The 26,062-nt window shown below is 38.5% G+C and overlaps 1 protein-coding gene across 5 annotated transcripts in view; it reads right to left on the reverse strand.

Moving 5' to 3' along the window:
- The window catches only part of ADCY2 (adenylate cyclase 2), a 156,383-nt gene that overhangs the window by 109,357 nt on the left and 20,964 nt on the right, over positions 1–26,062 (reverse strand). Inside the window, exons 3-4 of one of the 5 annotated variants that reach the window (XM_060691099.2) lie at positions 4,681–4,785; positions 2,874–3,086 (exon numbers count right to left, since the gene is read on the reverse strand). The exons of 3 other annotated variants lie outside the window; for them this stretch is intronic. The gene's annotated coding sequence lies outside the window, so the exon portion shown is untranslated. Of the gene's footprint in view, positions 1–2,873; positions 3,087–4,680; positions 4,790–26,062 lie in introns of all 5 variants that reach the window. One more of the 5 variants, XM_034411784.3, reaches the window with a different exon arrangement.

The following is a 26,062-nucleotide window of genomic DNA, read 5'->3' on the forward strand; positions in this document are numbered from 1 at the left end:
ACAAAGAACATCAAATTCACTGATTGTTGATGGTGAGTGTATAGCAGGCAAGGTTATGAAATAAAACTTGCTGCCCCCATTCCTTCACATTCGCATGTCAAGTTGCAACTGAGACTGTTTTATCCAAAATTCTACACCATTTTAGGTTGAAATCCTAGAAGTAAGCTTTATTGAACTTAGTGGTCCTTATTTTGAAGCAGACATTGTAAATTTCCACATAAAACATCATCTGATCTTAAGTCCCATTAACTAAATGTTGTCTCAGATGTTCCAGCATATCTCTTTTGCTCTTCCCTTTGTTTAAAATCCTGCCTATATATAAGACAATGGGCTCAAAAGCTTGCTTACTGCTTTAGTTTAAATAAATAAATCTCATAACAATTTCAAGCCATTGGTTTTTCAAAGCAACAAAAGGAATAATTTGAAACTGGTTGCGCTAGTCTCAGCTTTACCAAAGGCTTTTGAGCACGAACTGCGAAAATCTTCCATCTCCTCAAAATACTCCATAGTACAAAGCATTTATATCCAGAATGTTGGAAGAGACAATTTAAATCCCCCTGATCTTGGCTTCTTGATTTGGTGCCATCTTCTATGAAAAGGATTTATGAGTTTCCACAGAAAGTAACTACACTTAAACTTAGCCAAAAGGCCTATTATTGTATTTATTGCTTCACTTTGTTTTTCTTCTTTTAAATTTTTGCGTATCATTGACCCAACAAATATTAATGAATTACATTGAACATAAAGTAATCTCCATTGCCCCAGATATTTATCATGAAGTCCTTAGTGTTATTCCAACATTAACAAGAAATAACACTAAAATTAACTGAAAGAAAGAAAATTGCATTTATTTATTTGTTTATTTATCTTTTAATCAATTAAGTTGAAAGCTATCCATCTCAGACAATGACTGTTAAAATGATGCTTACAATTCAAAAAAATAAATAAATTACAATTGAATACTAAAACATTTTAAAACCATAAAATAATTGTTTATGAATATATATTTATAAATATATTTATAAAAAATAAGTAAAATAACTATACATAGTAGGCAAGATATTTGGCCAGTTAGCAATACATCCAGGAAATGGGGCCTTTAACACATTCAGCAGCCCAGGCTTAGGTTCAGGTGTAATTTCACTGCTATGAGAGCTTGTTTGTTTGTTTGTTTGTTTGTTTGTTTGTTTGTTTGTTCGTTCATTCATTCATTCTACTTCAACTGTAACCAACTCTTTAAATGGCAGACATTCCCAATTCCTGGATAGAGATTAAAACAATAAATCTAATAAACAAGATACAGTTAATATTAACTGTAAATTACCATCCCAAGAAACAAGAATTTTAACAATAAATCACATACTACACGGGGATAAATCAATCATATAACAATCCCCAAAGGCTTTTTTTGAATAGGTTGCCTTAATAGCTTTCTTAAACCTGGTTCTTTAAACCTGAAGGAGCCTGGTGGCGCGGCAGACTAAAGCACTGTTATTAACATTAGCTGCCTGCAATTACTGCAAATTCAAATCTCACCAGGCTCAAGGTTGACTCAGCCTTCCATCCTTTCTAAGGTAGGTAAAATGAGGACCCAGATTGTGGGGGCAATAAGCTGACTTTGTATAAAATATACAAAAGTATGAAGGCTATTGCTTAACACACTGTAAGCCACCCTGAGTCTCCGGAGAAGGGCAGCATATAAATCAATTTTTTTTAAAAAAAAAACAAACCCTAGTATGGTTGGTGCTAGTCTAATCTCAGGGAGAATGCTGTTCCGAAAAAGGAGAAAAAGAAGACGAATAATTTTTAAATAAATACTAGAAGCAGATGTTAATATACTCCAATTAAAAAAAGATCAAAGTAAAAATAAATAAATAAATAATTTTATTTAATTATTTAATAATAAATTAAAAAGAAAACAAAAACAAGTAAAAAACTTAAAGGGCGGTCTCAATGGACCACGGGGACTTTTTCTGCAGTCAGTTTTCTGTTTCTAATTATATTTCAGATAAGAAAAAAAATCAGTACCAATTGAAGAGAAACCCAGGACAGTTTTCTCATGAAGAGGAATTATATTCTTTTAGAACTATTTTCTGCAAGCCATCTTTTCTCAAGTATACTTCAATCTTCCACTTTTCCTCAATTCCAAAGTCCAAATTTAGGCAATTTCCCCAAAAATATTTATGGAGTAGTTTAATTTTACTGCACAAATTCATTATTCTAAACTTTGCAGACTAAGATTAAGAATATTATTTCTCTATTCTATTTATTTGTTCATATATCTCCCTGCTTGAAATTATTTTTCACTATTTCACCTCTTTTTTATGATGTCAGAGGGTTCAGAGTCTCACTATCAAAACGGATTGTCTAATTATAGTATAACTACTACTGGACCCAAAAGAGATAAAGTAGAAATAGAAGAGTTAATGAGGAAAATGTAGAATTTGAAAATCTTGTTAGTAAAAAAAAAATCCATTCAAGCACATAGAGAATGATTCATTCATCTCTGTCACAAAAGGTTAGGGCTATGATGTCACAATCTATTTTAGGCATAATAGATTCCCATTTTGCAAAAGGCAAGTGAACAGAGGTAGTAGGCTTAGCAAACTCATTCAGAGGTTGGGGTTTTTCATGTTGCAGTTTATGAGTCATGTTTTAACATATAGAAAAGTTACATATAAGGTTTTATATGACAGTTAACTCACAGAACAAAAATAAGTTACCAGGCACAGCACAATCTATACATGTATGACTGAAAGGTCTGTAACTTAAAATACAATTCTAATAGTAGTGCCCAAATTAAATCAGATTGGAGCAGTCTATCAGTAATATCAATAAATAAAAATAAATCACCTCTAAGTATAGCGTTGTACCTTAACAAATATGGCTCCATCTATTTTGATAAGTCATCCTTGAGCTTGGTTATTACACATGGCAAAGACTTCAAACAACTTTCTTTTCTTCTTTGTTCATCCTAGCAGAGTTCCTTATAGTAGCTAGTAATTGCTATTCTGCTGCTATAGAATCTCATTTCATCCTGGGTTCCTGGAGGAAAACTCTGGTGACCTCATACCTGATGGACAATTCTTGGAATTGACAAAATAATCATTTAGCATGTTTGTAACATGAAATCCTAGATCAAAACATGAAATCTTAGATCAAAACCCCAGACTCTAAAATTTATAAATATCTCCTCCAAATCATTACTGTAAAAAAATGGATATAATTTGCTTCCTTGGGAACTACCTGACTTTTTTAAAAAGAAAAAGCATGTGGACTGAATGTCTACGGAGATTCTCAGTCATTCAGGTCATGGTTGTCCCAAAGGTGCTTTTTTCAAGAGGCAACTGGGAAGCAAAACGTTTTCAAAGAAAAACCAGAAAGTCCAGTTGCCTCTTGAAAAGAGCACCTTTGGGACATGTGGACTGAACAAACTAGGACATTTAACCAATCTACAAAATCAATAGTAAATAGACAACTCATTAGGGAATTGGAATAATTCATGAAACCCTATTTCTTCAGTACACTTTTTTTCAGTACACTTTCTACTCTATTTGGATGTTTCTACTGGGTTTCAAAAATAATATTGTTAGGTGCTATGGATTTTTTTAAAAACACACCCCTTTCCGTTTCATAACTGGAATAGTGAAGAATTAAAGCATATACAGGCATCCATTATGAAATGTAACAGTTTAATTTAGAAGCAAGCTTTCGGTCCTGTAAATGTGTTTCCAGCCAAAAAGATTTTGTGTTTGGCCATATTTTCCAAATTCACATTTACTGATTTTCTACTTCTCCAAATACTGTAAGACAGCTTAAAGAAAATTTCATATACTTTACAACCCTGCCCTCTTGTGACTGAGTCTACTGTTGGGTTCACCAGCTATTACTCTCAAGTGGGATTATAATTTTTGGGCCAGAGGATATTATCCCACCAGATGTGTGATGACTACAATTCAGTAGGATAGCAATTACAATGCTTAGCCTATCTACCATATTATAGAATGTTCACAGCTAGAGTGGGCCAACAATAAAACATATTTGGTAGGGGTGTAGAAAACATTTCAAGCTATTCCAAGAATTATAAGAAAACAAATCTCACATGTTCCAAGATATTACAGCAAACATGGCTGTTTTCAACGATGGTATGTTGAATGTTCTGGTTATAAAATAACTTTAACATGGTCAAGGTTCTGATATCAAAATATGCATATTCTAAATATTGTCTGACAACAGGATTATCTTATATTTTATTTCTGTGGAACAGGGTGAATTTAGACCATTACAACATTCTATAGTACTTCAAGTGGATCTGTTTTATTTCAAGCTCAAAAATGGCTTTTCCATTTAGTATTTACATCTTTAATATCCATTTACATTCTTAGTATTTAGTGACAACTTGGAAATACTTTTGGAATTTTTATAGTGGTATTGGATTACCAAATTTGAACTGGAGAAACAGTTTGTTGTGCAGTTCATAGTATAAAAATGAGTTAAGTATCTATTTGCCTCTCACTTGAATCCTAAAAAGTTAATTGCAATGTAAGATGACACCAATGGAAAGCTGTTATATCTATATAACAGTTGGCATACCACTAGGCTGCAGGTACTCTAGGGTTATAATAGTTGTTAATAGTTACCCATCATTTATGGTATAATATAATCTCACTGTGTCCTCACCACTGCAGTCTTCCAGATGCATTCTCAAAATCCACCCAACCTTTGCCAGTCAGTAGATCTCCTTTCTGGTTTTGCTTTCCTCTCAACACTTCCAGTTCTGTATTCCTTCCTCCACAAATGTAAAACCAAATATAGAAAAATAAGTACAAAAATGAACATACTAACCAGAAAAAAAACCATAATATACTCTTAACCTAGAACCCAAATTTCCCTTTGTATTCTGGTATTTAGACAAAAACAATATTTGTGTTTCAAAGTACTAAGAGCAGGAAGAGTCACAAAAATGCTCGCATTCAGGGATTGACATGCAAAAACTCCCTTCTGAACCACAACTGCAACTTCAGAAGGGAGAAGAGGTAGGGGGGAAAGAACACTCCGCCCAAGCTCAGAGACTTCTCTTGGTCCTATTCTCAGGGTGCCACTGGAGATAAAAATTACCTTCCTACCTGCTTCTCAAGGACTACTCAACTTGCTAGTTCTCCCAGCCCAAATCAAGAAGGAGATCATAATCCCTGTTATGGTCTGGGTATATGATTGCCATTCAATCTCTTGCTGCTGCTGTTGCTACTCTGTTAGTGAACAGCCTAGATCTACTCAGCATATATCTTTCAGTTTTAAGCTAGAAACGAGCTGTGGGATATTAGTAAATCAGAGTCAGTAAATCATACAGCTTCATCTACTTTTAATATGGTCTAAAAAGTTAAAACTTCTCCTGAAGGCTACTTTAAAGGCTGCTGATAGCCTTGGCTGTTCAATTTGTGATTTTATCCTCACTGCTTGATTCATGAGAAGCAATGCTGTACAAGTGTGTGCATTTAATCTATCATCTAGAAGGAAATTATCCTCAGCAGCAAACCCCAGAGCAAACAATATCAAAATCAAAGAATTCATATTGAAATAATAAAAGGGATAGTGCAAGTTTCAGATTTCTAGCTGTGTTTGGTATGATGTTTTATTTTCCAGAACTCTGGCATGCCGGCAAATTCTAACTCTTACAGAATGATTTTCCAGATGGGATGAGAGGGAGCTCTCAGGGTTTTTCAAACAAAATAGAAAGAGCCACAAAATAAAATAGCAGAAAAAAGTTAAGAAAGTACCAAAAAAACACCCTCACTTGCCTGCAGGTATGTGTGTATGTGTGCGTACACAGAAACAAAGCCCTCTACATTTTATTTTAAGGCTAACGATTTTTACTTGCTAATTAATTATATTTTTTAACAGGGCTGATATATGTTGAATTTAATACTTGCAACTTTCTGGCATGGTAATAATTTAATTGTGTAAAGTTCAAAAGAGATTATGGAATGCAAGTTCTTGCTTTAAAAAGATTTTTTAAATTTTGCTTTTTAATGTATGAATAAAATAAAAAGACTATATAAAAGATGTTGAAATGTATTTTTATTCTTAAAAATGGCTTCATTGTTTTCAATCCTTACAGCGTCTTTAAAGCTTATACATTATAACGGAATAAATTATTCCCACTGATTATTTTTATGTAAGCATTACATATAATAGGAATTTTTTTTAAAAAAAAGGCAATTAGTGATTGTGTTCTACTTATTTCAGCCAATTGTAAAAAGATTTTCAACTAGAACATTTAACGTTAATGAATTTATTCAATATTTTAAATGATTTTCCTTGCAACAAATAATTCATAAGTAGTTGCCCTCCCATGGATAAATTGTAATCCCTGATATCCCAGCTGGCTTTTTTTCTTTTTTTCCCCTTTTTTTAAAAAATGGATTTAAAAGCTGAGATATGAGACAAAATATAAGGCCTCTTCCTGATTTTCTGAGTGGTTATGAATAAATAATCCAAACACAGTGTTTGATTTTTTTAAAAAAATTTTTAAAAAGAACTTTGGGGAAGAACAGCTCTAGAGAATGTTTTCCCCCAATAAAAGAAATATATAAATCCAGACTCTGGCTATAGATGTGATTAGGAAGATAAACCATTAATCAGAAACAAGACATGGGAACAAAGATAGATATTTGTAATTGTAACGCTGCATTCAAACTCAGTTCTTACTTTAAAAAAAAGGGATTACTTCTCTGAATGTCTGAATATTTTTTTAAAAAAATCCTGTTCCTACAACATATGTTATCATGCATGTTTATTTTGAAGTTTGCTTCCCTATCTTCATTTGGCCTAGCCCTGGTAAACAGGCCTCTGAGAAAACTTTTCTGCCTTCGTTTTTCATTCCAGGTTGCTGCAAGTTGGCCTGTGCTTAGAAACCTCAAAGAGCTCTCCTCATATGATTTCGTATATTCCAAAGATGAAGGGAAAGAGATATATACAATTTCTCATACAATCACAAAAGATTTGTCATCTATGATGCTAACCCACAAATTGTATATCAGACATGCTCATCAACAAATGATGGTTCAGCAAATGGTGGTTCAGCCATCAAGCTTTGTTTTTTTAAAATCTTTCAGGAAAGCTGTCTAACATTTCCTACATCACAAGTTATGTTTACTCACTTGCTGTGTCTTCAGTTTTTAAGAAAATATTTTGAAACGGGTACAAAATCACTCCAAAAGATTGCATACTAATGATACCATTTTAGTGACTGTGCCTCTGGACTAGGAGGAAAATTATTCTATTCTTATGAGGGACACCAACCCAGTTACTGCTAAACCCCTTTCCACATATGCATTATTATTAGTATTATTATTTGCTAATTATTTGTTACTCATACCATCTTTTCTTTCAAAGGAATCTAGAGCCTTTTATATTTTAATTCAATTCTGATAACAAATAGACTTTGGACAGCTCCTAACATAATAAATTATAAAAACCCAATATAGCGCAAAACAAGGTGACATTAGGTTGTTCTATATAAAAATACAGACCAAAACATGTTCAACAAGATGTTCCATTTATCTCAACCCAAGATCTGGAAGAACAATCAGGTCTCCAAGGCTTTATGAAGCAACAAAAGGATGGGAACAGATATCAAGGGAAATTTCATTCCAGAGATCAAGCACAATGGTAGAAAGACCCACTTCCTGGTTCCTAATAGATGGTATTATTTAATTGGGAGGAACCCAACGTGTACCAATTCTAGTATTACATTTCAGCAAGGTAGAAAACATGAGATATAGGTGCTCCATCAAATAATCTGGCCCTATGCCATCTAGGACTTTTTAGGTGATGATCAGCACCTTGAATTGGTTCCAGAATCAAACTGGCAATGAGTGCAACTTGCAAAGCAAAGGTATCATGGGAACTTACAGAGGTATCCCCACAACTGCCTATACCAGTACATGTTGGATCACTTGAAGCTTTTGAAGCCAATTGCAGTAGTTGAGCCTGTGAGATGACTAGGAGATGAATGATAGTCTGAAGGGTCTCTTGATCCAGGAAGGGGCACTAGTGGCACACTAGATAGAGCAGGAGTTGGGAGTACAAGAGGATCTCCAGATTATTTATTAAATACATACTGCATATTCTGCCTTTCCTCCAGAAGCTCAAGGCAAAGTTCATAACATTTCTTCTTCCCATATTCTCAACAAAAACTGCCAGTAATTGCCAGTGATTGGTCCAAAGTCACTAGCAGAGCTTCCATGATGAGATGCTTTTTCATTTCATTCCCCATGATACAGACAGAGCTGAAGAAGCTTCTTGGACGAGAAGCAAAACGTCTTCATAGGAAAACAAAAAGGTCCAGTTGCCTCTTGAAAAAGCACTTTTGGGACAACCATGACCTGAATGACTGAGAATCTCCATAGACACTTCCATAATGAGAGACCTGGGTCTTCCTGGTGCCAGCCCAGTATCTTAACCCCTACAATGCATTGAGCCATAAAATAGCTTTGAAGCTTCAAGGATAGCTTTAGAGGAAGCAATAAGGAATAGCTGTTAGCGAATAATGGTTTCAGTTTGGATGTCCCGCTTCCTGCAAGCAGAATTCCTTTCTTTTATTGTAAATCTATAGGATGGTTGTCAATTTACACCCTCTGAGCTATTTTTTAAAATAGAGTTGCATTTCAAACTTGTTTTATCAGAATGTACATAGGAGAAGAGAATACCTATTCAGAATCACAGAATACATGGACCACATACCATGGTAAAGCATTCTAAACAGAGCTGTGCAAAGCATTCAAACAAAAAGAGCCCTTCACAAAATGTGTTATGCAAGTATAATGCACTTCTTCAAACACTGAAGCAGCTGCATCTTCTGGATGATTCAAAAATGTTCCAGTTTTTCTATGACTGTCTGTGCAAACACATGCAATACAAAAGAATTAATTTGGTTCATACAATAGGAAACACCAGCTATTTTCTATTACTTTTCCAAAATTATTGCTATTAGAAACAGATATCTACTGCCTGAAACTGGTATCTAGCAATAGACATCCTTAATTTTCAAATCTCCTTTTAAACTATCAATCTTTACTGCCAAAATTCACCTAAGAGCAAACCCAGATTTGGTTTTCTTATGTATGAAAAGGCTCTGCCAATGGGGTGGATGATAAATTTCAGCTACCAAAGAAAAAAGAACCAAGCCTCCTTATAAATAAATGAACTATTACAAAACTCAATGTATTGTGTGAATAAACTTTACCATTCAAGTTTACAGTTTATGTAACTAGTAGTAGAATTACTTTATTAATTTATTAGCATATAGCAGACAACAAACAGATTTAATGATCATGAAAAAGTAGAATTTAAATAGGTAGATTTACCATTCATGCCCATAAAGCTATCTGAGGAAATATTATGGAGTGGTCATATTTATGTATCTTGATTCATGTTCAGGACAGCAATTTATTAAAATTCCGCAAACTTGGAATTAACCAGTTCCATATCTTAAAATATTTTGGGCTGGAAAATAAAAAGGGAGGCTCCATAGAAATTACCATTTAGATATCTGCCAAGCAAGTCTAGAAGAGTTTCCTCTTCTTTTTTCAGTGTCCCAGCACCAGTTCATTGGCTCTCGACTAATCAATGCCAATGTGTCTGGGAATTCCTTAATATATAAATCTCTAATGCTCCATAACATTTTCTAGCAAAGAAAAGTTCTTCAAACTGAAAAAAACATTTATTTAAATTGCTGGTTCGTAACAGTAATTTTTAAAGCTCCTCAACTGAAAAAAAGTGCTAAGAATAATTTGTGCCCTCAAAGAGTAAAAATTATAAGTTCAGATCCCTTTCCTTAATCAACATGCCATGTAATGAGAAAACACATTTAACAAGCTAAAGTATTTTGCTCACCAACAGCTTAATCCCATTGCAGCCACGTTTTTCTCTGGTCTTTCAAAACCAGTTTTATTCAAATAAAATTCAGGATGCTAGAAGCAGTAGATACCTGATGACTCATTGCTTTCCTGGCACCTTCCCTATTGTTTACTTTGAACCAAAAGAAAGCTTAGATCAGTAAAGAGAAGGGGGAAGGGGTAGGTGTGCATTTTGCATGGAAAAAAAATACTCTGGTGATAGACTAAAAATGGAGTTAAGATTGAAGCACACAATTTTTTTAAACAAGGTCCTTTTAAGGAAGCAACAGAAAAGAAAAATCCTACATTTATAAATAACCAACATGCCTCGGTCTGTTGTCATCATTATACTGGGCTTCCTAAGCATTTGCTTTTTTTACCGGGGCAAAGAAGCTTTGTGCCTCGCAGCTGGGCTGCACTGGGGCAGTTGAGGCTTCCTGGGGCATGGTAGCTTTGAACTGGGCCATGCTACAGTGGCTGAACTTCCATGGTAGCTTTGAACTGGGCCATGCTACAGTGGCTGAACTTCCAGGGTTGTGGAAGGCTGTGACTTGTGCATTGTGGTTCAGATCTGAAATGGTTTATGGCAAATCTGGATCTAACATTTATTATAAAATAAATAGCTGAGCAAGTAGTCCTCCATGATGACCATAATTGAGCCCAGAATCTTGGTTGTTGAGTGAAGTGGTCATTAAGTGAGATACCACTTCACCATTTTACTCAATGACCTCAAGCCCAGTTCTCCCAATTGTGGTTGTTAAGTAACCATGTCATTAAGCAAGCACTGGGGAGAAAGCACAGATCTCCCACCTCCCTCAAGGCCTGGGCCCTCAACCCACTCCACTGAGGAGAACAATTGCGAGAATGATGGCTTTCGCTAGTGAGGGAAATCCCTCAGTTTGCTGAAGGAACCAGGGTGGATAAAAATCAATGATTTAAAAAAAAAAAATCAGATTTTTAAAATTTAAATCGGATTTTTTTTATTTAAATCGGATTTTTTTAAATAAAATGCTTTTTGAGGAAAATATATTACCATCCAAAGGTTATTCCATCATGAAATAAAGATTAGGTTTTTAATTATGTAGAATAAGGCTGTATATGTTTAATTTTTTTGGTAAATAAATTCCAGTAATCCATTCACAATGTCATCCTCTTCCAGAGGTTTTTGTAAGATTATTGGGCAGTTTCTCTGCCTACAAGATATTATCACAGATGCTTGGTTTACTTTTGCAGTTCTCAAAACTGAATTTGACTCAGCAGAGATCACATGCCTCTTCTTCACAGCAAACATGTTATAACATGAACAGAGTTGAGAAAAAGACTTTAATCCTATTGTTCTACAAACCTATGAATACAGAATCAACCCCTTCAGTGCTAAGTTTCAAGAAGTTCAGTGAATAGAATAGAAACAATATTTTTCTGATTGTTTGGAGTGGAATAGATCTGCACAAGAAGAAAGTGAAACTAAGTGTGAGGAGGAAGGGGCAAGCAGACAAGCAGTACAAAATGAAAGTGAAACTTTCTGAGCACAATACTGCACAGCCACAGACAAGTCTTTGGATCTTTTTGTGTGTATGACCTGAGGTTTATCACATTCTTTCCTTGGAGGAAAAAACCTATAATGGCAGCAGGCCGTAAAAGAGACCCAGTTTGGCAATATTTTAATGAAGTTCCTTTACCTATCAGTAAGGCAGGCATGCATACAAACTGCAAACACTGCAACAAAGAAATGCAAGGCCTGGTGGCCCAAATGAGGCAACATCATGAGAAGTGCTGTGATGAAGATGACCAAAGAAACACATTTGAACAGGCAGGATCTTCAGGTTGGTAAACATTTTTATTGAATCATATTTCTAAAGACTGCCTTGAACTGTCATGTTTGAGCAAAATTATATTTCTTATTATTACTGCATGTTACTGTCATTTGATACAGTTATGAAGAAAAGCAAATATTCCTTTTGGGGTACTGCTGTGTACAATAAGCAGAAATTGTGTAAACAATAAAATAACAGCATTGACTTTTTTGTTTAGGGGAATTCATGGATTCTGGAAACTATCCACCTTCAAGATCACCATCCTCCTGTTCTATAGTTTCAGAGTTATCCATCCAGGATAGTGTTTCATTAGCATCATCATCATCAGACACCCACAGCCAGATATCACTATCACCTAAAAGAAAGAAAAAACCCTTCCCTCCTGGAACCACCATAGATAAGTTTGTGATAAAAACTAGCAGATTAGAAAAAGAGTTAATTGATGAAAAAATTGCCCAGTTTGTTTATGCAACGAACTCTTCTTTCCGTCTGACTGAGAACCCACATTTCATTAATATGGTTCAGTCACTGAGACCAGGATACAGTCCACCCAGCAGAGCAGATGTTGCAGGGAAACTGCTGGATAAAGTGTATGACAGAGAAATGGAGCAATGTGCAACAGCATTGGAGGGTAGAATTGTTAACCTAAGTATTGATGGGTGGAGTAATGTCCACAATGATCCTATTGTATGTGCTTGTATAACAACAGAAGAAGGGAAAGTCTTCCTTGCACAAACAATTGATATGTCAGGAAATGCACACACAGCAGAATACTTACAAGAAGTGGCAGTAAAAGCTATAATAACGTGAACAAAAATTCAAATGTCTAGTACGCAGTTTGGTCACAGACAATGCTGCAAATGTATCCAAGATGAGAAAAAATTTAGAAGAGCAGGAAGGGAATACAAAGCTAATAAGATATGGTTGCAGTGCTCATTTGCTGCATCTCTTAGCCAAAGACTTAAGTGTTCCAGAAATAAAGACTAATGTTGTTGAAATTGCTAAATACTTCTATAACAATAATTTTGCTGCAGCAGCTCTGAAAAGGATGGGTGGAACCAAGCTAACGCTCCCACAAGATGTAGCCTGAGGTGCTCTTCCTACTTTTCACATCCCCAGCCCAGTCAGCGTCAGCGTAGCATGTGAGTGTGGGTCTTGTGGCGTTTTCGGGTTCTAGTGATAGGCAGGCATCAGCACTATGTTTTAGATATCTCAGTACCCTTTTGATGGCTTCCCAATGGTATACGGTGGGGTTACCTACGTGTCAAGATAATAAGTTAACCGGCAGGGCAATATCGGGCCTTGTCCAGTTTGCAATGTATAATAGTTAACCAATGGTGGATCTATATAGCGTATTGTCTTTGAATGCCTCAGCCTCATTGTACATGTCCTTTATGAAATCTGGCTGCATTGGTGTCTCACATGTTTTGGCATTTGCCATGTTGCATTTTTGCAATAGTTCCAATATTTTGTCCTTTTGTGAGAGTTGGAAGCCTTTGTCAGTCTTTGTGATTTGCACCCCCAGGTATTTGTCCACCTTACCTAGTATTTTTAGCGAGAAGTGTCTCCCTAGCTCGTTGGCAAAGTCATTACATTTGCTGGGCTGGTCGCTGATGTACAGTATATCATCCACATATATCAAGACATATTCGACAGAGTTATCTGCTGAGGTGGCTGAGAACCCCATGGATTTCAGAATCTTGGACAAGCACTCGTACCAACGTTTCCCTGATTGTTTGAGTCCATACAGGCTTCTGTTTAGGACCCATGTTTTCCCCTTCTTAGTGCTTTGGCTGGGTGGCGCCCTTACATAGATCTTCTTGTCGAGTTCAGCGTGCAGGTAAGCGGTTTGTACATCGAACTGATGCACTTCTAGGCCAAGTAGTGATGCGATCACCAGTGCGCATTTTACACTTTCAGCCCTGACCGTGGGGGAATATGTCTCTGTATAGTCCTCAGGATACTTCTGGGCGAACCCTTGTGCCACTAGTCTGGCTTTATAGAGGACTTTATTTCCTTCTAATGTCTTAATTTTGTAGACCCACTTGGTGCCTATAGGTGTTTTGTCCTCTGGGACCTCGGAGGGGGTGTATACATTTAGCTCCCTTAGGCTGCTCATTTCCCTCTCCATAGATTGTTCCCACTTTGCCCTCTCTCCCTCTGGTAACTTCAGCACGTCCTCGTATGTGTTGGGGGTTAGTTGGTTAGTGTGTAGGGATAAAACGTAATCCTCTAACCTTTTTGGTGCCTTACCCCTGTTCGTCCTGACTGGCCTGGCAGGTGGTGTTTCGGTGTCGTGTAGGTACTTGGCTTCCTTCTCTGTGAGTGAGTCTACCTTAATGCAGGGGTGATTCTCCTTCCATTCCTTAACTTGTACCCCCTGTCTCTTGGGTTTGCCCTTCTCTTGCTCTGTGGTTTCTCCTGTGTTTTGCCCTGCTCTCCCTTGGTTGCCTTCTGGGCCGTCCTTGTTAAGGGACACCTCATTGAGGTGTATCCTGGACCAGTTGGCGTTCTCGTGAAAGGCAGCTGTTTGTGATATCACAAATCTGTTGTTGTTGTCTATGAATCTGTATCCCTTCATCCCTGGTTCGTACCCCATGAACCTCAACCTTCTGGATACTTTGTCTCCCTTGTGTCTCAATTGCCTGGGGATGTGCACATCAGCTGTGACTCCAAATATATGTAAGTGTGACAGCTGTGGTTTCTTCTGGTACATCAACTCATATGGAGTTTTGTTCAATACGCTGGACCACAGCCTGTTTAACATATAATTTGAATAAATGAGTGCCTCTGACCAGAAATGTTGCCCTAAACCCGCATCCTCTAGCGCGCACCTCATCATGGTCTGTAGCGTTCTATTTTTTCATTCTACGATGCCATTCTGGAAGGCGGAGAACGGAGAAGATGTGTAGTGGATTATCCCGCGTGCCTTTAGCCATTGTGAGAAATCGCTTGACAGAAATTCAGACCCCCGGTCTGTCATTATTTGTCTGATTTTAGTGTTATGTTGTGTTTCCACCCTTGCATAGAACTCTTTAAATTTTTGGAATACCTCATTTTTGTGTTTCAGTGTGTATACAAAGCCATAGCGGCTGAAATCGTCCACTATGGTTAAGAAAAACCTTTTTCTGTATTTAATGGAGGGCCTTAGTGGTCCCGCCAGGTCCATGTGTATGAGTTGGAAAATTGAGTTGGTTGTGCGTACCGATTTTTTTGGCCTGGGTTTGGTTTTTAGTTTGGAACTTTTGCAAATAGAACACTCGAGATAGTTCTCACAGTTCTTTATTTTTATACCTTCGGAGCATTCCATCATTTTTTGTACCACAGGAAAGCTGATGTGCCCTAATTTCCTATGCAATAGGTGCGCACAGTTGTCATGTACTAACTTCCCTATTGCTGGCTTCCCTTTCCCAGATGATCCTTGCTCTCTTGTGTCATTGGTTGCGTGTGCGTGACTAACCCCCTCTATTTCCTCACTGCTGCTCTCTTCATTTGTGTTGCGTGCGTTGTCGGGTTTCTCCCTTGGGTGGGTGTTTACCTTTGGCTGTGTGTCTCTGACTGGGTGGAAATATGGCAAGTCCCCACTGATCACTGTTTTTCCTATGCTCTTGCCCCCTCTAGTTACGTGTGCCTTCCCTTCTTTGAATGTCACCTCAACGTTATTATCCCTGCTCAGTTTCAGTGTGGCGAGGATGTTGTAGGGTATGTTCAGTACTAATAATACTCCCTGTATTGTTCCTATCTCTGGCACGTATGTGTTGCCTTTCCCTGTTACTTGTACATTGTTTTGGTTAGCCACCTTTATTATAAAGTTTTCTTTAGTGAATGAGGTCAGTGAGCTCTGGTCGTATGTGGTGTGGTTGGTGGCCCCTGAGTCCAGTAGCCATGTGCCCTCTTTCCTGTCCTAACCGGTGTGTTGTTCTTGGTCCCCCAGCCTATACAGTGACCCGGTTTGGCTCTCCCTGGAGCTGTCCCTGTAACCTCTCCTGTCCCTCCGGCTAGGTGAATCTCTACACCTGTGCCTGTCATCTGGCGAGTGCTTGTCGCTGTGTCTCGCCCTTTGTTCTGGTCTGTCCCTCCGGTGTGGCCTGTCCCTGTCCCTAATGTTCCTAGGGCAGTCCCTTTTGTAGTGGTTCTTCAAGCCACATATGTAGCATTCTGTGTTGTTGTGGCTCCTACCCTGTGGTTCCGTCCTTCTGCTGGGTCTCTGTTCTCTGCGGGTTAGTGAGCAGTCTTTCCTTATGCTATCTTCGGCAATGAGTTTACTGGTTAGTAGTTCTAGTGTGAGCTTCCCTGAGCCGAGGTTATCTATCTTTATTATTATTATTATTATTATTATTATTATTATTATTATTATTATTATTATTATTATTATTATTATATTTAGATTTCTATACCGCCCTACTCCCGAAGGACTCAGGGCGGTGCACAGCCAAACAATAAAAACACATACAATACAAAATTTAAAAATAGAATAAAATCAAATTAAATAATTTTGGCCCTGACAAATTTAAAACCCCAAACTTTTAAAACCAATTTAAAATTGAATATATAAAATACTAAAAGATATTTAAAATTTTAAAAATCTTTTATAAAAGAGGGGGAAAATTAGGCCAGGCCGGCCTGGTGAAATAGTAAGGTCTTTAAGGCGCGGCGGAAGGTGCGCAGATCCGGGATCCTCCGTATCTCTGGGGGGAGCTCGTTCCAGATAGTAGGTGCCCCCACAGAGAAGGCTCTCCTCCTGGGGGCCGCCAGTCGGCATTGTTTGGCTGACAGCACCCGGAGGAGCCCCTCTCTATGGGAGCGTACCGGCCGGTGGGAGGCTATTGGTGGTAGTAGGCGGTCCCGCAAGTACCCGGGTCCTAAGCCATGGAGCGCTTTAAAGGTGGTAACCAGAACCTTGAAGCGCACCCGGAAGACCACCGGGAGCCAGTGCAGCTCGCGCAGGAGGGGTGTTACATGGGAACGCCATGTCGCTCCCATTACCACCCGCGCGGCCACACTCTGCGCCAGTTGGAGGCTCCGGGTGCTCCTCAAGGGGAGCCCCATGTAGGGGCTGTGTGATGAATGTGTCCCAGCTGGGGTCTAGGGAATTCACAATGATACTAATCATGGTTCTCTCACTTATGACCTCCCCCCTTTGTGTCAGTTGGGCCCTGGTGGCATTTAAAGACAATAGATGTTCGCTCATGGGGGTCCCTGCCTTGAGTTTGGTTGAATAGAACTCCCTGGAAAGTCTGGTGGTACTTGCTACACTTTGACTGTAGAATAGACTGTGCATTCTCTGAATTATCTCTGAAGCCGTTAGGTGGTGGCTAATGCTAGGGTAGATGCTAGGGGTGATACTAGCAATAACTATATAATAAGCCTTGTGATGAGTACAGTCTAATTCAAAAGTCCAGGGTTTTTCTGGGGGGTCAGTAACTAGGGACAACAGGTCTTCCCTCAGTAGAATGACTTGGAGCTGTTGGTTCCAGTCCAGAAAATTCTCCCCATCTAGTCTCAGTTTGGGAAAGTCATTTGGCAAAGTCCCTGAATTGTAAGTTAAATTACTTACATTGTGTCGCTGTCCATGATTTTGCACGTATGGATACTCGCAATAAGGCAGAGGGATGACTGTGGCAAGTCTGTACTGACTTGCTTCTATGTGCTTGCGTCGGTCTATCTCTATGTTCCGCTCTGTTTCTCTTGCAGGAAGGTACTGCGCATATCTGAAGTTCATTCCAGCCCAGCAGCCGTGGAGTGAGGAGCTCGTCTCTGCAGCTCCCGGGAGGAGGCCCCAATCTTCCGGATGGGCCTGCGGTTCCTCCTTGGCTGGCCTCGCTCGGTCGAAGTGGTCTCGGATCGCCGTCTGGATCCCCGGAAAGCGATGTGGATCGTCGAAGAAGGTTGGGAGTCCTGCTGGGGCTGCGAATGCTCTCGGATGGCCCGGCCTTGCGTGGATGCTGCCTCCTGGTGTCGGGCCGAGCCCCCTGCCTGCCGATGGTCATCCCCTGCCTGCCGATGGCCCCGCGGATCCTGGATCTGGTCCTGGTCGCCGGTCGGGTGAGTAGACCCATCGCCCTCGGTGCTCTGTCCCCGGCTCCGTTGTCCCCACGGGTGGGCCTCCTGGGAGTCACGGGTAGTATTGGGCCTGCGTGGTGGTGATCGGTCCCTCTGGGTGGGCATTAGCGCTGGCTCCCCTCAGGTCGGTGGCCCCTCTGGGTCTTCGCTTGGCGCCAGAGTGTGTGTCCGGCAGCCTCATCTTGTCCCCTAGGGCCGCGGTGATTAATTCTATTGCCCCATCAACCTCGGGCTCGGTAGGCGAGCTTGTAGGTTTTGGCTTAGGGTCTTTTCGTTCGTCGCGGTGGTCTTGGGTGGTCACCCTCGAGTAGGCCCCGATTCCTGCCATGAGATTTAAATCTCGGGAATCTATTGGTGGTTGGTCGGCCATCTTTGGTGACGTCACCACCCAAGATGGCCGCCGTGAAAAGGGCGCGAATTCTTTTTCGGCCTTTTTGGTGGGCTTCTGGTAGGGGCAGCTTTCTCTTACCGCGTCTTCGTCGTTGTAGTCTGACTCACCTTCATCTTCCTCACTCGCTGCTTTGCAGCCTTTGACCAGGCTTCGGAGTTCCGCGATGAGGTCGGTGTTGCTTTGTGCCGAGTCTATTAGTTTCAGGAGTCTTTCCTTTAGGTCGCACTTCTCGCTTGTCGGGCTTTCGGGTTCCTTGCACCCCTCGTCGTGTCTGGTTGGGGTGCATGGGTGGTGGAGTAGGCCGCTCATCTCGGGTGCCTCTCCTTGCGTGGCTTCAGGTTGGGCAGGCCGTTCTGCCATCTTCTTGGTGAATGCCCTGGTATTCACCCTGTTCATCGTGGTCCTTTGCATGGAGTCCCCTGGCATGTCCTGGAGTAGTATGGTTGGGCTATTTAACCATCCTCTGCTACCATTTTGTTAATGATGTTCAAGGATCGAGCCCAATAACTCCATCACACAGGTACTCCTTAGTTCAGCAATCTTTATTTACATAGTATCTTATCAATGCAGGTACAATTCTGGAAGTGAGCCAGGACAGCATGGCTGGACCTTAAGTACCCCCGGGGCATGGCTAAGGTAAGGAGGGGTCAATGGGTTAGGGTGGACCCTAGGGATTGGCTTGTCCAGCCCCCCTGCCTCCAGCCCTGGATCTGAGGTCAGGCATTTATCTGTGACAGTCTCCAGCTCATTTTTTGGCAAATATTGTCAATATCCAGTATTAGGGTCAAAACTTAAGTGCTGAGGAAGAGGAGTTAGCTATGATATGGGTATCCAGCAATCATCCATCTGTAATGCCAACTATAATAAACTTCAAAGCTAAGGGGGAACCGTTCAAGAAATATATGTTGCTGAAGATATTTTAAAGAAAGTCACACCAGTGAACTGGTGGAAGTCACTTAAGCACTTGGATTTAGAGACTGTTCAAGTAATGATTTCACTTTTAACAGCAGTAGCTTCTTCTGCAGGCATTGAAAGAATATTCTCTTTCTTTGGACTCATTCTAAATTGAGAAATCGTTTGGGACCCGATAAAGCAGGAAAGCTTGTTTTTCTTTTCCAGATTATGAACAAAGAAGAAGATGAAGATGACGAGTGAGCTACAGAGGACAGTATTTAAGTTTTTCATGTGTAGGCTAGGCTGACAGTCTAAGTTTCTTAAAATATATATATTTTGTTTAGCCAAATTAGTTAACAAACATGGATGTTTGTTTAAGCAAATAACATATGCTGTAATGTTATTGTTTCAGTTGAATAAATCTATTTAAATTGTTACTATTAAGGTAATAATTATTTTTCTCCTTCCTAAGTACAACAGAAAAGTTGTCCAAATATGAATGATTAACCTATTAAACTGGGGATAAAAAAACTAATTTGAAAAGTTGTTATTCTAAAAATCTTCATCTACTTGCATATTAAAGTTATACCAGCAAGAATTAGTCTTTATGTAGAAAACTATGATTTAAATCAAGCCTTACTGACTAGTGATTTAAATCGTGATTTAAATCAGTTTGATTTAAATCAAATCCACCCTGGGAGGAACACACTTCAAATCTGGTGAAAATGCTAGTGAATGCTCTGCTTCTGGAAGGCACAGTACACTGATATTTGATTGTTTTTTCCACTCCTCTCCAGAGAGGAAAACATTAATGAATGCCATTATTCTGAGCCTTTCAGAATGCTGGTGTTCAATAGCACTAGCACAGAAGGGAAAAAGAACACCAGCATTACTAGCCTTTCAGAACACTGGCACTTGGAGGGGAGAATTCTAGCAAATGCCAAAGTTCTGGAAGGCTCAGAATGCTGGACTTCACTAGCATTTTTGCGAAATTTGAGATCCGTTCCTCTAGCATGTGGGACAATTTCCCCACCCTGCATGAGGGGAGCAGAAATCCCTTGGCACACTGAGAGAATGAACCTCAAATCCAACATCCCCTCCATTATAACTGTCCCAGTCAGCTTCCCCATTGCCTTTCTGGTAATGTTTTTTTTTTTTTTCCAAATGGTGATCACATAATCACAGGGCACTTGGGATCTGGTTGTAAATGCAAACAGATTGCCAAGTGTTTGAAATGCAATCATGTGACTGGGGTGTGTTGATGTGCAATGGTTTACAACAGCCAGAAGTATTTGATGGGGCGTAAAGCACCTATTCCATAGCTTCTGTAATTGTGAATGGTCATTAAAATACCAGTTGTACGTTGAGGACTAACTATAGCATCTTACCTTGAAATCTCAGAAAATACTATGGTATTCCATTATTTTTAAAATTAACAGCAGTAACATTTGATATAGTATATAAACCAGGGGTGAAATGTAAAATTTGTTACTACCAGTTCTGTGGGCATGGCTTGGGGGGGGGTAATGTGACTGGGTGGACGTGGCCAACTTTTTTTTTTTAACTTTTAAAAGCATTTTTTCTACAACCTTAAAGAGGTTGCAGGAAAAAATGCTTTTAAAAGCCTCTGACGATCAGGCAACTCAGCTGGGATTGTCAGAGGCTTTTAAAGGCATTTTTTTTCCTACAACCTCTTCCACTGAAGAGGTTGTAGAAAAAATGCTTTTAAAAGCCTCTGATGACCCCAGCTGAGCTGCGCGATCATCAGAGGCTTTTTTTTTACTTTTAAAAGCATTTTTTCAGCTGAAGAGGTAGAAAAAATATGCTTTTAAAAGTAAAAAAAAAAAGCCGCTGATAATCGTGTGGCTCAGCTGGGCATGGGGGAAGCAGGGATTTTTGCTATCGGTTCTCTGAATCACCCGCCGCCATCGCTACCAGATCACGTGATCCAGTCCAAACCAGGAGCATTTCACCCCTGATACAAACGCAAGCACACTTCAAAGAATTACTTAAGATTTTTTTTCAAACCTCCAATATACCTATACATCCAATCACACAAGTGTTTTAAGATTCCTTACAGGCATACTAAGCACATCACAATGGTTATAGATGTACAAAAGTACCTTACTTTCTTTTAAAGCCTTTGACTCCTAGTAACTGACTGCCTGGACTATTCCCTTAAGGTTTTTTGGGCATTTTTTTTTTTTGGAAGTAGTTTGCCATTGCCTCCTTCCTAGAGCTGAGAGGCAGTATTGGCCCAATGTCACCCAGCTCAGTCTCCTGATTTTTAGCTCGATGCCTTAACCACTTTACCACACTAGCTCTCTTAATATTAACCTTCCAGTTTACAATCTAGTGCAGCCTTGTCTATCCTGGTTTCTTTGAGATGATGGCCATGAACTTTAGCTAATATCTGAAGGGCATCAAGTTGGGGAAGGATTTTTCTAAAAAGAAACTTAAGGAAAGGGATCAGAAAATGGTAAGATAAAGAAAGAATGCCATGTGAATTGTTTAACTGCTTCTTGAAATTGACAGAAACATAACTGGCAATATGCCCTCGACAAATGGACTGAGAATTGTATAAAGTACAAATTTTAATATAGTTTTTTAAGTTAATATTTTGTGCAATTCCATTATTCCATTAATCTGCATGATTCTTTAGTGAAACGGATTTTATAATAGATTTTAAAATAAAAGGCAGAGCATCCATTTGGAAAACCTTTTGTATCGTTGGCTTAATTTTCACACACTATCTCACACATCACAAAGCTCTGTGAACGAATTAAAGTAGCCTTGAATTGTTTGGGATGTTTTTGGTTGATGGACCTCTAGCATACTTATTGCACTAACTACGGTATATATAGTGGATGTCCAAGCATCCAGTAGCCATTGATATAAAAAAACAAATTGACCACTGGCACCTGGGATGCCTTTATATATTAGAAAGGGAAAAACAGCTTTCTTATGTGATTCCTGAAAAACTTTGCTATTTCTCTCTACACCCTTTCTAATACTGGCAGAAGAGGAAATAAGAAAACAATCTACAGTATGTCACAGCATGGAGGTGTTCTGAAATATGGCACAATGATAAATAGAAAGACTTTGTGAAATTTGGGCTCATTCCAATCTATGCTTATATTTGTAGCATTTTAATGTACTACTACAATATGTAGTCATTAATCTGTAGGACCTGTTTGACAAACATTCTATCACTGAATGGCAAATGATCCCAACATCACACAGCTACTTTTCCTCAGGTTAACCCAACTTCTCCCATCTCCATAGATACACAAATCAAGAGATATGACACAGATAAAAATAATTTGATATATTCCAGGCATATGGCCATATTAGTTCTTAGCAGAAAAATTTTCATTTGTGTGTTATAAACTTTGAAAGAACAAAATCCTTAGTGATATATCTGCACATCTCTGATATTTTCCCATTTGTTCATTCTGATAAAATTGACTCCTAAAACTCTGAAGAAGCTTCAGTCCCCCTTTTCACTCCTTAAAGCAGGGGTGGGGAATGACAGCCCTTTTATGACTTATGAACTTCAACTCCCAGAATTCCTGAGCCAGCCATGTAGAAGTCCACAAGTCATACAGGGGCCATCAATCCCCACATCTGCCTTAAAGGATAACTGAACTTCTCCAAAATATAGGCTGATCATTAGGCTCCAAGGCTGGTGCTGTAACACTCACACCCCTATAGGCCTTAAAGGTCAACCTTTAAAAAATAATACCCATCCCCCCCCAGCTGTAAGAATGAAGAGTCTTAGGTGAAAGTAACCTTATTTACTACAGATAGTCTTTGATTTACAATAGTTCATTTAGTGACCATTCAAAGTTACAATGGCAATGAAAAAAGTAACTTATGACTGTTTTTCACAGTTACGACCATTGTAGCATTCCCATGATCATGGGATAAAATTTCAGATGCTTGGCAACTGGTTCATACGTATGACCATTGCTGTGTTCCAAGGTCGTTTGATTACCTTTTGCAACCTTCTGACAAGCAAAGTCAATGGGGAAGCCAGATTCATTTAACAATCAGGTTACTGACTTATCAACTGCAGTGATTCACTTAACAACAACTGTGTCAAAAAATGGGACAAAGCTCATAGCAAATGTCTCACTTAACAACATAAATTTTGGACTCAATTGTGGTCATAAATTGAGGTCTACCAGTAATTTTTTTTAAAAATCCACACTTCATAAAAGAATCTAGCTTTGTTTTATCAAATATCAAAATCCTGAGGGGTGCTTTACATGGCTGTTTAAACATTGGTTTGTAGTAGTGAGCACTATTTATTTAAGTAGCTTGAAATTCACAGTACGATCTCCAATGTTACAATTTGATACACAATTATAACTGTGTATAATTATAATACAGCTCTCATCATTTATATGGTTATCTCATCTTGGAAAGTAAGGCTATATAACCAACCATACATTTTTGGAATTTGCCATCTGCAAAGTTCAATACAATTCAGAAAATGGACCAAAATTGCATTTTGGGTTAAAAAAAAAGTGTTTGTAATTTTAAGTAAGAACGAACAAACAGAAAACAAAAAATTTAGCACGGCACACATATACCCTTAACCTTGCCAATTTCCATGAGTTCTCACTTTGGTTCTCAATTCAAAGTAGGAACTGATGAGTCAAAATGGGATCCATGTAATTGTTAAAAAATTCTGCTTGGGAAACATCAATTGACCATTTTTAAATAAAATATAAAACTATTTTTACTATAATAGTTTTACCCTATATATTTACAGATAAGCCAAGAATTTTAGATGCCAAAATACTGTAACCCCCCCCAAATTGGATTCAGCTTATCCATAGATAAGCTAGTCCACAAGTTTACATGGTAATACTTTTTAAAAATACCTACATATCCCATATATACTTGCCAAAAAATCCATCCCTTGAATATTTAATCAAAATACCATGAAATTTCAGGTCAGCATATTCACAGGTAGCACATTTAAAAAATTCAAGGGTTGTCTTATCTGTAGCTGGGCTTATATGGACTGATACATGGTATGTCTATTGTTGCTTCACTATGAATTTTTAAATTTAAGGTGTCCTACATTTTCCTAGGGATCTGTGACATACAAATCAGTAGTTTTGTCACTATTCCATAGTAACACAATAAGATGGCTATGATAAATAATGCTGAAGAAGAAAAATTAAAAAGGGGGAAGTAAGAAAAAGAGACCCTGAGTTGAAAACACAAAACCAGCATCTGGTAAACCTGTACTGCGTATTTGATGCTTGGGCTCTGACTAGTCATAGAGCACTTCTAGGATCATCTGACAATAAAGACACAAGGAAGGATGAGAAATCTATAGTTTTCTTCACTTCTTATCAGAGAATCCAAACAAACAAGAAGATTTCCATTGGGTATCTTAACACTTTTCACACAGGTGATGATGAATCTTCAACCTCTTAGATATGAAAAATCCAGACTTTGGGACTAATAAACACTATTGGATATGGAACATCTTTCAACATTCTCACAGTAAACTGCTCTGAGATTGGGGATTTTGCCCGCTCACCCAATCCCTGCCACAGCTGGAATGGTCAGTCATAAGAATGAACTGATGAAGCTGAACAAAAGTAGATTGGCTAAGAATGAGGCTGAAGCTGGATGAATTCCAAAAAACAAACTATTCTTTGGAATCCAATTCTTCCTCCAGACATGCTGCACTGAAGTCAAAGTTGTGATATTCAGAATAATCCATACGCATAGGAAAAATTTCTACCCACACACTACCTATACACGCAGACAACTAAAATGCAAAAAGTCTAGACAAAGCTTGTCTGCCTCTGTCAGTATTACTTCTACTGCCCTCCTTTCCATCTTAACTTATTTTGTTCTGCTTCAAAATGAAGTATGCACTATAACAACTCACTATTCTCATTTGCTGAATATGTGGGGGTCATTGACATTTTTAGAAACAGAGATGGCATTCGGTGCTAGCATTTCACTTTGCAAGAAATGTATTTCTCAGTCAATTTTCTTTTTAAAGAGAAAAATAAAAAAAAAATCCAGAAATCTAACAAGCATCAAATGTAGTGATTGAGTAAAACCCATGATCACCAGTGGGGAATCCTAGCCATACAGAAACCCACTATTATTCACATCTATCATTATTGCTGATAAGATTCAAAACACTGCATGACAATTTTTTCAACCTGAATCAACAAACAAATAAACACCATTAAGGAAGAGTTTAGCCCTTCCTCTCCTATTGTATATATACAAATCTCTCTCTCTCTCTCTCTCTCTCTCTCTCTCTCTCTCTCTCTCTCTCTCTCTCTCTCTCTCTCACACACACACACACACACACACACACACACACACACACACAAACACACACACACACACACACAGAGCGTACTAAAGCATTCTTTTTTCACCAATCAAAACAAATAGGATTACTATTTTAAGGGCTAAAACTGCTAGCAACTGCATTTAATTAATCCAGAGGAAAATAAATTACATATTAGAGACATTTTTAAAAAAAATGCTACAGCTTATACTTAGACCTAGCTCAGTCTAAGGTGATTAATTTATTTCTGGGCTATACCATTTCAGACAGAAGTGCTGATTACTGAATGCTCTTCTATACAAATAAATTCACTTTACAGATGCAGGGCTGAAAGATTCTAATATAACATGTTCCATGAACTGGTCATTAAAATATTATTGATTTGGAATTGAAGCACATGGAAAATGAAATATAATATATTTAGTGGTTTGTTTCCTTCTTCTTCATGAGACTTTTGAAGTCCATCTTTCTACCATGGCAAATTTTGGACACAGACATACACAGTTTGAAGCCCAACAATCCTGCATGGCTTAGTAGAAAGCCAAGACCATATAATAACGTTCTAGCAATAAAAAATACTCAAGATAATTAATACAAGCAACAGTTAATTGGCAATAATAAATTCAACATCTGAATAATTTAAAAAAACCTTTGCTTGGTG

The sequence above is a fragment of the Pantherophis guttatus genome, chromosome 3 (assembly GCF_059756535.1).
Source record: "Pantherophis guttatus breed Tessera chromosome 3, ASM5975653v1, whole genome shotgun sequence".
NCBI lineage: Eukaryota > Metazoa > Chordata > Lepidosauria > Squamata > Colubridae > Pantherophis > Pantherophis guttatus.